Source organism: Pectinophora gossypiella, chromosome 2, assembly GCF_024362695.1.
Source record: "Pectinophora gossypiella chromosome 2, ilPecGoss1.1, whole genome shotgun sequence".
In the NCBI taxonomy this organism is placed as follows: Eukaryota; Metazoa; Arthropoda; class Insecta; order Lepidoptera; family Gelechiidae; genus Pectinophora; species Pectinophora gossypiella.
In genome coordinates, this window is record NC_065405.1 from 12,691,994 (window position 1) to 12,704,825 (window position 12,832).

Below are 12,832 nucleotides of genomic sequence, written 5' to 3' on the forward strand. Positions count from 1 at the left end.
AAATCCTGGAAACCATGTAATAATACCAATTATTATCTATGATCCGACGATCTGGTGAAGGTCGCGGGAAGCCGCTGGATGCGGGCAACGCAGGACCGATCGTCGTGGAGATCTTGGGGGAGGCCTATGCCCAGCAGTGGGCGTCGTACGGCTGATGATGCAAATATGAATTCAAGTTTTTTTAAAGTTATATACTATTAAGTCTTACTTTATTAGCTTATACTTAAATGTACTCATACTTAAACGTTCACCAATATGCCTATTGGAGGACCTACGCAAAAAATACACAGTTTTTGTTTTAAAATTATGATAAACAGCCTTAAAATATTGTTGAAAGCCTTAAATAACTTATTTACTTTACATTCATTCATATTTAGTACCAATTTTTACAGCGCCTTGCTTAGAGTAGTTACTTAGCATATGGAATAGCACCCAAGTAAAAGACTTACTTACTTATGAAGTTATGACAAGACAAATCGTAATTGACAACTTAAAATAAGTAAATAGAATTATAAAGTTTATCGAAAATAAATATTAATAGATTAATGGTGTGAGTTATACAAAATATTTCTCTTGTATTTTGTTTTTGGGGCGGAAGGCAAGAGGGATACCACTGCCCTATTTTTCCCTAAAAAGTAGCATGGAGAATGCTACACCGACAAGAGCTTGGCTCTTAAATTTGTGATGATGAATGGTATTTTGCCTGTTGGTATGGTTTATTTTTATTTTTTTGTACTTGACTTGTAACGAAATGTTATAAATACATTTCTTTATTTCTGTACCCAAGTGAAAGGTACGTAACAAAGTTTTCCTCTTCCTTACTGATCACGGATAGGTTATTTTTGTTTTATCTGACTCCTTTTAAGTAATTACGTTCAATAATAACTGTCTGTCAGGCTCGGGGGCCGTTCGCAAGTAATCACTCCCGCTTAGTTATATAATTTAATTTGCGTTTCCCCATCCAGTTTATGGGATAATAAAATTTTACGATCAAGTACAACATAAACGATTTTAATGTCCTATACCTATAAACTGTGAAATATTCCAAACCCATTACAGTTCATTTATAATTTTTAGGTTATTTTATTAACAGAATGCTCGGCAAGGTTTGAGTACTTAGTCCATATTATGATGGATGTACCTCTGTATAGTCGTGAGCTTATATTATTTATTTTTTTGCGGTGGAGACGGGTGGACCATGGTGCGAGGAAGCGAAAAAGTCCGTTAAAGAACTACGGCGACGTCTGCGAGATCGTGGTCGCGACCCCCGCTCCGGATCATACCCGGTTCAGCACATCTCGCTGGCCATCCAACGCGGCAACGCGGCCAGCGTGATGGGTACATTTGAGCGGGGTATGCTCCGAGGCGGGCTATTTGACTAATTTTAAGTACTTATAATTAATATCTAGTTTTTAAGCTTTAGTGACATTGTATTATTATAATTTATTTTATTTTATTTTTAAACAACATTGGTACTGATTCCAGTACACACCATCTAAATTTATTTTGAGTTATACCTGTCATTTTCTTATTCGCTGAAAAAGGGACTCTACTATCGACTACCCAATTGATAGGCATAAAATTTATGGAACACACGTCAATTTTAGACAGAAATTTAAAAAGCCCTTCTAAGATATATTATTATTCGCCAATAACCCGACAGAATTAAATTGGCAACACACGTTAAACGGGTCAAATATTTATTTTAAAATTAACAGTTGTCAGTCATCCGTCCCTTTCCTTTTCGGCGGATAAGAAAATGATAGGACTTAACAGAAAATTAGGATGTGTCTGCAGGAATTGGGGCCATAATTATATTTTATACTTACAGCTCAAGGTAACTGGAGAGGTAACTGGATTAGGGGCCGATAAGGGATTATGTTGCTAGTTAAAATAGATATGTTGTTGTTTCACCTGAAAGAATATTGATATCGTTTAGCAGGAGAGGTTTTTAGCTTAGAATTATGTAGTTCAAATTTTGACAGCGTACAAGTAAACGAGCTATCCGTTTAACTTGCCTTCTTTTTTACACAAATTTACACAAAAGACCTGTTTAAAGAGCTAGAATTTTAAGCTTTTAAAACTTTCTATTTTCCATTTTATATTATTTAGACGTCTCAGACTCCGTCTATTGAATAAAATCAGAATCTTGTAGATAATCTTGAATATCTTTTACAAAGATTAAAAAAGACAAATGCTGAGTTGTCTAGAATTATTCCGTTCAGTGCCTACTTAAATACAGCTGTTTCAGTTTCTATAGTGTTATTAAAATAATCTTTAGACGAAAAATAACTTTTATAATTTACCATTTTTGTGCCATAAGTACTGTAATAAAGTTTAATAGTCACTGCATACCTATTTCTAAAATAAATATTTACTTCTTACAGTTTTACCTGTCTCATGATTAAATAACGGATATTTATTTTTACCGACTTCAAAAAAGGAGGAGGTTCTCAATTCGACCGTATATTTTTTTTTTTTTTTTTTTTTTTTTTTTTTTTTTTTTTTTTTTTTTTTTTATGTTTGTTCGGGCATATCTTCGTCGTATATGAACCGATTTTGATAATTCTTTTTTTGTTTGAAAGGAGATATACCCAAGGGGGTCCCATGTCAAGGAAGTCAGGATCTGATGATGGAAGACCAGAGAAATCGAGGGGAATTTTCAAAAATCGTAGGAGCGACTAGTGCGTTTGTAAAGTCATATTGATCGGATCGATCTTTAGGCTTCGGGAAAACTTCCCGACCTTCGAAAACTGGTCAGCATCAGGGAGATACCCTATGGCCTGGCAAAACTATACAACCTGGAGCAATTTTTCTTTCACGAAACGTATTTAAATCTTGATCAAATTCAATCGCCGGTGCAAAAAAACAAAATGGCGGAAAAAAAAGATGGCCGCCATACAAAATTTTGTCGATTTTGGAAGAAGCCCGTTTGGGTAAAAATAATGTATGGGGCGCTTACTCAAAACGTCATGTAGAGTACGGAAATACTTTCTGGTCACCAAAAACTGCTCCGCATCAGAGAGATACTCTACGGCCTGGCAAAACTATCGCACGTGAACCAATATTTCTTTCAGAGCACTTATTTAAATCTTGGTCAAATTCCATAGCGCGTAAAAAAAAAACAAAATGGCGGAAAAACAAGATGGCCGCCATACACAATTTTGTTTTTTCAGAAAAGGTCTCGGGATATAAAATATATATCGGGGTTGTGATCGGATCGTCATGTTAAGTATGGAAATACTTCCCGATTTTCGAAAACTGCTCCGCATCAGGGTGACACCCTACGGCCTGGCGAAACTATCACACCTGAACCAATTTTTCTTTCACGAAACCTATTTAAATCTTCGTCGAATTTAATGGCCGGTGAAAAAAATACAAAATGGCGAAAAAACAAGATGGCCGCCATACAAAATTTTGTTTTTCCAGAAAATGTCTTGGGGGTAAAAATGATGTATAGGGGTGTGATCGGAACGTCATCTTTGAAAACTGCTCCCAATCAGGGAGACATCCTACGGTCTGGCAAACCTATTGCACCTGGATTTTGTTTGTTTCCACGACACCCATTTAAATCTTGGTCAAATTCTGTCGCCGGTGAAATAAAACAAAATGGCGGAAAAACAAGATGGCCGCCATACGAAGAGGGACAGTTTCGAATAAACAGGACACGCGAGCTGCTTTAGCAGCGAGCGAACCACGCGAAATCTACTGTATCTATATGTATGCGTGAGTGTGTATGATAGCAGCTTCCACTGACAACCACATGTGTGTATGTACACATACACATGTGTGTGTGTGTGTGTGCGTGTGTGTGCGCGCGCGCGCGTGTGTGTGTGTGTGTGTGTGTGTGCGTGTGTCTGTGTGTGTGCGTGTGTACGTGCGCGTGTGCTCGTGTGCGTTAGCGCGTGTGTGAGTGTGTGTGTGTAAACATGTTCATCAATAATAATTGTGATCACTACTAATAATATATTATATTATTATATATGAATATAAATCAGAAAATCTGTCTGTCTGCATCCTTGCTCGGTCTAACCATCACTTAAAATCGTAAAATAAAATAAAATTTTTAACAAAAAAAAACCGACTTCAAACGCAAAACTAAAAAGCAATAAATAAATTTACTTCGCACAAAGTAATTAGTACGTATTTTCAATTAGTTAATTAATTTATAATTCTGAAGTCGGTGCCAAGTAAATGCTACAACAACCCTACTACAATATCAAATTACTATGTACACACAATATTGTTTAATACCTATATCAAAGCAATTACAAAACAATGTCAAACAAAAAATTACAAAACAATCAGTATTGAAAAATATATGAATCGGTACTTCGTTGTAGCATTTCCTTGGCACCGGCTTCAGAATTATAAATTAATTAACTAATTGAAAATACGTACTAATTACTTTGTGCGAAGTAAATTTATTTATTGCTTTTTAGTTTTGCGTTTGAAGTCGGTTTTTTTTTGTTAAAAATTTTATTTTATATATACTCACAACGATGATGTCTCAAAGAACCTATTTCAAATGAACGTTGAAATCATCTAACAAATACAAAAAAATATTGATTTACATTTTAATTCGACGTAAAGGTAACAAAACTTTCTTACCTATTTACTACTGTTATAGAAGAGCGGGGTCTCCTGGTACAGGCATATTTTGCTTAAAAGGAGGCTCCAGTAATTAGTTTAAGAAAAACATGTAAGAAAAAAAAAATACTTTTGATTTTTGATTCCCAAAGTACCTGTCTAGATTGACGTTAATTCCCGTTGAATTTTCCATTTACCTGTCCAAACGACGGCAACGTTAGCAAACGCCGAGTTTTTGAAATATCATTCCTCCGAGCATAACCGCATCGTGGAAAGGAAAATTGCTTAATAAAAGCGTCCTTGGCGCTTGTAACCGAATCCCGGGGATATCCTCCTTCCCTAAGTCCTCTATTGAGAGGAAATGATCTTGAAAAATACCCCATAACTGAATTAATGGTACCGTACCTGAAACAAATGTTGCGAGTTTATGAGCCCACAGATCTACTAATAGTCTTTTTTTAACTTTAAAGACTCAAAGTGTAAATTAGGTATTTTGTTTATACCCACTTTATATATAAGTTGAGAACAAAAAGTTAGGATTTAAGGATGTTTTTCTATCGCATATCGAACTAGAAAAGTCCATTAGGTACTTAAAGCGGTTGAAGTAAGTACGCTGTGGGCAGTACAACAGAGCTAATGTATACCCGGTGCCTTAATAAAATGTTTAAAATAACAGTTTATTTTTAGTACCCACTGTGCTTACAAAACTGTAATCGGAAACAAAATCGGAATTGTAATCGGAATAAAAAGTCAAAAACTGAAAATAACTAGATACACCTCGATGAACGTATAATCTAACGTAAACTAAATACCAAATCGTGAGTTTTACTCAGTAGTGGAATCATCATCTACCTAGCGTACCTATGTTATATTATCAAATTGTATCTACTTATAACATACCAAAGAGAAGTTCATAAGCAGCAGAAAAAAACAACTATGACACTATAGCGTAATAAACAGGGAGCAAAATCTCTTTGCTAATAGGTATCAATTCTCCACCAAAGAGTATGAATATTTATTTAAAAATATTTCTCCCGACATTTTTATTATTTTAAAAAAATATTACAATCTCTTTTTAAGTTAAACTATTTATTTAGAAAAGATTGTAATATTTTTGAAAATAAAACTGGCCTGATATCGTCAAAAGAATAGTAAATCGCCATTTACTGCAATAACAAAGATATTAAGTTTTTTTTCTTAATATTTTTATAAGGCAACCGCAACTTTTTTTCTGGAAATCTAGCCGGATTTATTTCATCGCATAATTTCTAAACTCTTTTTGTGACAGTTATTTTATTTTGTTTAATGACTGGGTTTTACAGCTGTGCACCGCTTCGTGATCAAACTTAGAATTTAACTAATTTACAACAAAACCATGTCAGCTTACCACAAGGAGCGCGACATATACGTAGGTATGTGAGGTATACTGAATATGAGCGATATATATGTATACTTACAGAGTATAATCTTATTCATCACATTGCATACACAACGTTCTAGTATGAATATTTTTAAGCCGAGGGTTAAATAGAATAGCCGTACACAAAGCCGATTTGGTATTATTATCGCCCATTTAGATAAAACTTTACAACGTAGCCTTATTTAATAGGATAGGTAAGTTTTCTCCCTAATTTATGATTATTCACTTATTTGTGCTATGGAACATCCTACAGAATGTGTATTTTGTAATAAATGTTCTTGATAAGTACTTATAAAACTCCAAAACACGTTACTTTCGCGTATTTTTTTTCGTAAAGGCATTGTTTGATAATCTCCTAACATAATATCTAACATAATATTTCAATTCCTTTACGTCCATTAAGCCTGTAACTGAACGCTAAGCGCCAAGTTAACGAGTAATAGAGCTTGTAACTAAATCCAGCTCCGGTCACTGCGCCACTTAGAGCGATATAGCATCTGGCGTTTATATATATTTTTTTAACTTACAAACAAGTATACATACCTACATAACCTCAAGGCCGCCGCTAGTGGGGGGAGTCCCTAATGGGGTAGAAAAAGCCACATTAAATCTGAAGGCAACTTACGAATACTTGCGATCTAAGCAAGAAGTCCTAGAACACGTTTACCTACATAACATAACATAGCATTATGCCTGTGCCCCCAAAGGGGTAGGCAGAGGTGTGTAGAGATAGTATATACACCCACTTCTCGCCAGCTATGTTTAAGTCTCATATACCTGGTCTATTACCCGCTAGGCCCATTAACGAGCACAAATCGTGGAAACCACGTGATCTATGAAGCATACCAATTACATTACTAAATCGCTCTAGCGTTTTAGAGAAAATATATATCTAAGATAGCACTTAGCTAATGAGCTCTATTCAATAAGAAAAATACAGTATAACAGAAAATGAAATATCACTGACCTAATATTATTATTACTGACTGAAACATGGATAAAAGAACCTGTTTGTAATCACATAAATAGCCTATGTACATCCCACAAATTGATTTATGCGGGTACATAAAGTGAACGTTATTGTGAAGCGATTGACATACGATTACGCTCAAACGGAACAATATCTTTTTTTTGGAGTAGTTGGGTTAAATACCAGGTTTTATTACAATGAGATGCCGCCGGAGACTTTTATTGCTTTTGAAATTTAATAGCTTACCATCCAATGACAAAGCCACAGACAGGACTCATCCCTTGTCTTTCCTCGATATTCCAATATTGAATAAAAATAGAATAAGAATAAAATTGCGATCGTGAGTTTACACAGTACGTAAACTATAGTGGTAACATTAAAATCATACGCGCCAACGTAACGGCATGCTATAGTAAAATCGATAGTGGCTGTTTTTGTTTGTGCACTTACCTATAGGTAAGGTATAATATGCGGTATCTATATAAATGTCTCTTTTTCAAAAGACCGAGAAAATTTTATACGAATTTGTATGAAAACCATCGCAAACTGGGGGGTTGTGGCCATTTTACCACATCGAAGCAATTCATCTAAGAAAGCAATATTGCTATTTGACATTTGTTTGCATTGCGCACTTACTTTTACATGCGCGAATGTCAAATTGCAATATTGCTTTTTTTAGATGAATTGCTTCGATTAGGCCTTTTTAACCCCCCTGTACACAACAGGGACTGCATATACATTTTAATTCGGTACGTTACCGCTAGAGGTGCTGCATACCAACGAGGTTCGGAATTCAGAAAAGCAATATACGTTACCACCTGTTTACTGAGTAATGATCGCTTCTCGCTGACAGTGGTACACACCACATATGGCAGCATTATCGATCGGACTAAAATTGTTATCACGTTTACTATATACGCTACCTTATACTACCTACAATCGATTTTCTATTATATTCCTTTCAGTGCTGGTGTGAAAATAACGGGTGTGATTTCAACATCATTCTTTTTGTACAAGAATGAATTCGATTAATTCGTAGGTAATATAAACATAAGAATAAGCTTCATCATCATCAGCCCATTAACGTCCCCACTGCTGGGGCACGGGCCTTCCCTATGGATGGATAGGAAGATCGGGCCTTAAACCATCACGCGGGCCCAGTGCGGATTGATGGTTATTAACGACTGCTAAGGCAGCCGGGACCAACGGCTTAACGTGCCTACCGAAGCACGGAGGAGCTCGGGATGAAAACTTTTTTTTGTGGTCACCCATCCTATGACCGGCCTTTGCGAAAGTTGCTTAACTTCAACAATCGCAGACCGGGCGCGTAAGAATAAGCTTAGCTCACGGTTATATTCTAAATTGGGGTAGTCACAAGTATAACAATCGCATGATGAACTAAATAAATACCTACGTTTCACCGAGCATTGTAGGCCAGTGTGATAGTTAGTGAGCCGTACTTACTTATATAAATTACGCAGCGTGTGGCGTGAATGTTTAAATAGCCGTTTCATTTGTGGATGTGCAAAGTAGAGCGGATTGAGTGCACCCTGAGGACTTTCTCCCAGTCGTCGATTTCTGAATTGCGAAATCGAAGGCTTAGCTGAACACCGCTCCACAATTTGGCCGTTGCCTTTAGGATTATACGTAGTTCTACTTGATGCAACCCCAACACTCAGAAGGTATCCCTTAATTCCTCAGACATGAACGACTATGCGCAATAGAGACTCTGTATTTGGATAGAGTCGAAAATCCTCAGAAGAGAAACTTTTACTAAACAGCCAATTTCAGCATTTCGTATTAAGACAAATACCATTATAGTCTATGTGTATCTATGTACGTATTTGAAGACACCACCCTATAAAGCGAGGAGTCCTACACGTGCTGTTTAGCAGTAAAAGAATATGTAGATAATAGAGTCAAGATTCTACGAGTTCCTATGAGATAGAATCTCTCTGTAATGTGTGTATTCTACTACTATATCAACAGTCACTTTCAACAAACTCCGAATATATCCCGCTCTGGGACGGTACTGAAAAGTATCGACGCCCAAAGTACTCTAGCCATAGAGGCGGCCAATCAGCTTCGACACCAAACACTTCAGGAACCCGATACCGACCCCGCCGGCGCGGTCGACGATTTCCCTCATTCAGCGCTTATCGCTATCGACCCACTGGGTATACTTTCGGCTTATGGCCGTAGTTAAGGTTAAGTTGAAAAGGGGCATAAAATACTTCCACACGCTGGCTTCACGCCCCGCACCGTTTGCTTGCTTTCAGTTTTTAAATTCTAAAAAGCTTTTAATTACCAAAAAAAAATATTAATAGACTGAATTTTTTGATGATTTCAATGTCCCTCTTTCAAATATTCTTCCTCTCAGACGACGCCCTGAGCCGAGGTTCGCGCCTAACTGGGCACCTTCAGGCTTGTTGTCTTAATTTTTGTACCGGATGAGAGCGCTCCCCGTTTGTCCGGCTAAGTAGTTAACACCATCTGCGACAAATCTACAAGAAGTCACGTCAAAAAAAAACTTTCAACAAACTACAAAAACTTACACATTTCAACATACTACTACTTCTTAAAATTTTCAAGCAAGTTTTTTAGCCATTTGTTTATTTCCAACTACATAGGGAGATTTCTACGCGAATTCTTTTTGCAAACGGTTCGTTGTCGTTGCGGACGTGTTCTTTTATAGCATTTATACGTGAAGTCGAATAGAAAGTGAACCCTACAGTAACCCTTACCCCATCGCTACCCTATAGGTAATATACGTATCGTATCTCTATCAACTAATAGAAAGTCGATAATTATTTCAAGCTCAAGGCTTATTGGTAGCTCTACTTGAATGAATATTTAACGTGAATACGTTCTACTTTTGTATTATAAGAGTTTATGTCAATTGGGAGATATATGGCAGAGTTTAGATGTTTTTTTTTTGTTTTCGTTGATCGCATTCGATTCCTAGGAGAATTGTGATAAACGATTGTCATTTTTTGCTTTCCTGATTGATTTTCGCTGATCGATCGCGTGTAGAAGATAGAGATCAATTTATCACCATGCAAGCAAAGCCTTAGCGTAAAAGCGAAAGTATAAAAATTAAAAAACTTTACCGTCGAACTGTGAATGAAATCATCAAAAAATTCAGTCTAGTAATAATTATTTTTGGGAAATTAAATTTAAAAACCGAAAGTAAGCAAACGGTGTGGGGCGTGAAGCCAGCGTGTGGAAGTATTATATGTCTCTTTTCAACTTAACCTTAACTTTAGCCATAAGCCGAAAGTATACCCATTGTTCCACTCTTAAATTACACGTTAATTATGCTAACTCCATTAATAAATCTGATTGATGGAAAACTAAGCACGACTGGTACTTAATGGATTACTTGAATTCAAACTCTCGGGCCGCCCGTTGTAAGCCTCATTCATTTAGATTCGATTTTTATTTAATAGTAATTTATCCCACTGTTCAAATTTTTCCATTAAAAAGTGGAAACGTATTCTTATTCACTTACAACCTAGTGAACTTGTTTAAAAATAAAAATAAGTAAACATCAAGCCCACTTTTGGCGAAGCACATAACTGCAGCACCATGGAATTCGGTAAGAGAATTGCATAATGTATAAGAAAAATATGTTGTAGATAATGCGTGCAGACATCATTCAACGGCTCCGCTAGACGCTTCTATCTTTCCACCTCACTTAATTCTTGAATGATAGAATCGATTACCCTCACTTCCTCTCAATCGATTTCAGGTTAGTCGGTATGGATTCAGTTAATAGAATAGTTGATTTGCGGTAACTAACATCTGAACAACTATTGCTTGTGGATGTTTTTTTTTTTTCGTTACTTAAAGAGAAATTTGTGACCCAGCCGCCTCGAGGTTTGTAAAGAGTAGTACGGTCACGAGTACTAATACGTATACACTTTGAAACCATGTCACATTGATTTTTTTCACACATTAAACCGTACGTCTCATTAAATGTAAAATATGATAGTGCGACAGGGTTCTAAAGTGGGTACACGATGTTGCTCATGACTGTACAGCCCAACCCACAATCATCTTCCAGGGCATCTTCATAGGATATAGATAAACATGGGTTTTAAAAAACACTTATCTTCTGTAGCGTTTTATATAGCCGTATAGTTCAATTCAGGTAGCTTACTAGTTCTTGTTTGTAAATTAAATTCCAGTCAGAGGGATCGATAAGCACAACTCAAAGTGGAAATATGTCCTACAAAAAATAGATGCGGTTAATAAATAATCAGTCTATTTAATCGCACTGTTGCTACTGACAGGACAGGTAGATACTGAAACATTCTAATATTTTCTTTCTTCGTCTGAGGAAGATATTAGAAGTACTTAACTAATTATGAAAAAGTTTTTTTTTGCATATAGCTAGATGGAATATAGTGCAACGATGTAAAACATTTTCCTATTCCAGTTCTAGTACGCATGAAATAAGGAATCCCCTCATACAGCACCCAGTTTCCTTAAGCGATTAAAATGAAATATTATGGATTGAAATATAACATGAAGTTATAATTATTATTTATTAAGTGATGTACAATGTTGTTTACCCACTTCCAATCGGGTAAGTCATGGGGCGGGTGAGCCAGGGGCCTTTGGCGGCTCAATAGTAACCCTGACGCCAGGGTTAATTAGGTCAATCAATGACCTCACAATCCGTACGAGCGAAGGGAAAGAAGATCGAGTAGACGACTGGGTCAATAATAAATTTCAATTTTCAATTGAATCTGATTTCGACAAGGCGCCAGGCGTGCCAAAAAGGTTGGTAATCTTGTTATTGTGAAATCAATCACATAGAGGCCCGTAGATCCCTCCTTTTCTGGCCTCATCAAGCGTTAACAGGAAAAGGGATCTTTTATCATTCTACTCAAAACACAAACGGCTCCGTACCTCCTAATTAGGTACCTCTAAAATTCCTTTTATTGGGGTAGTTATATGTACTTAGAACAGCTGTGTAGTAATCATCTCGCTATTGTTATCCCGTTTTACAGAGGTCCTCAGATCTCGCTAACACCTGTGCCTATAAGTAGTAATAACTGGCCTAAAGAAGGCCTACCACCATCCATTTTATTAATATCCTATCTTTTAAGATAGACGTTTACGTCCGTCCTCTAAACATGTATATTTGTAACCTATTATATAAATAGGTTGGTATGCCTATATCACTATGTGGATTTTATTCTGTAGTTCTGCTGGTGTATAGCATGATGGATGATGCATCCATTCGTGGAACATATCAGTAGGTGTACGTCTACGCTACTATCGCTGCTCTAAGGGTAAACGGAAAACACATACATGGATGTATTTAGTACAATACATAATAAAATAATAACAAATATTTTAAGTAGACGGAGACCGATTCTTAAAAAAAACATTTAAAAATGCGTATCAGATCTACGATGTAGGTGCTTTAATTCGTAAACGAAATCTACCTTATCTGTGGTTAGACGACAGTTAGCCTACTTTAACGTGAAAACCAGGAAATATAGAATACCTAAACTGAAAACCTAGCTTATCTACAATGCGTCATGGCGTGGTGGCGTGATGGGTGACTATTTCAGTTATCGACACCTGCACTTCACGGTGATGACACGCCATACCAAAACTCATAATTCGAGATTTGAAAGAGTACTTTGCTCATTGTGTTGGTTGATGCGCTTATGATGTAATTGCTAGACATATTGTTACCACCAAACCAGAGGTCGCGAGTTCAATTCCCAATGGTTCAAATAAGGATGAACATGCCAAAAGCGATTTTGAGATAAATTGGATTTTAGTTTTTAGAATTTAATTTTTCGATGATGGCAAGGGTTAAAAATCCATTC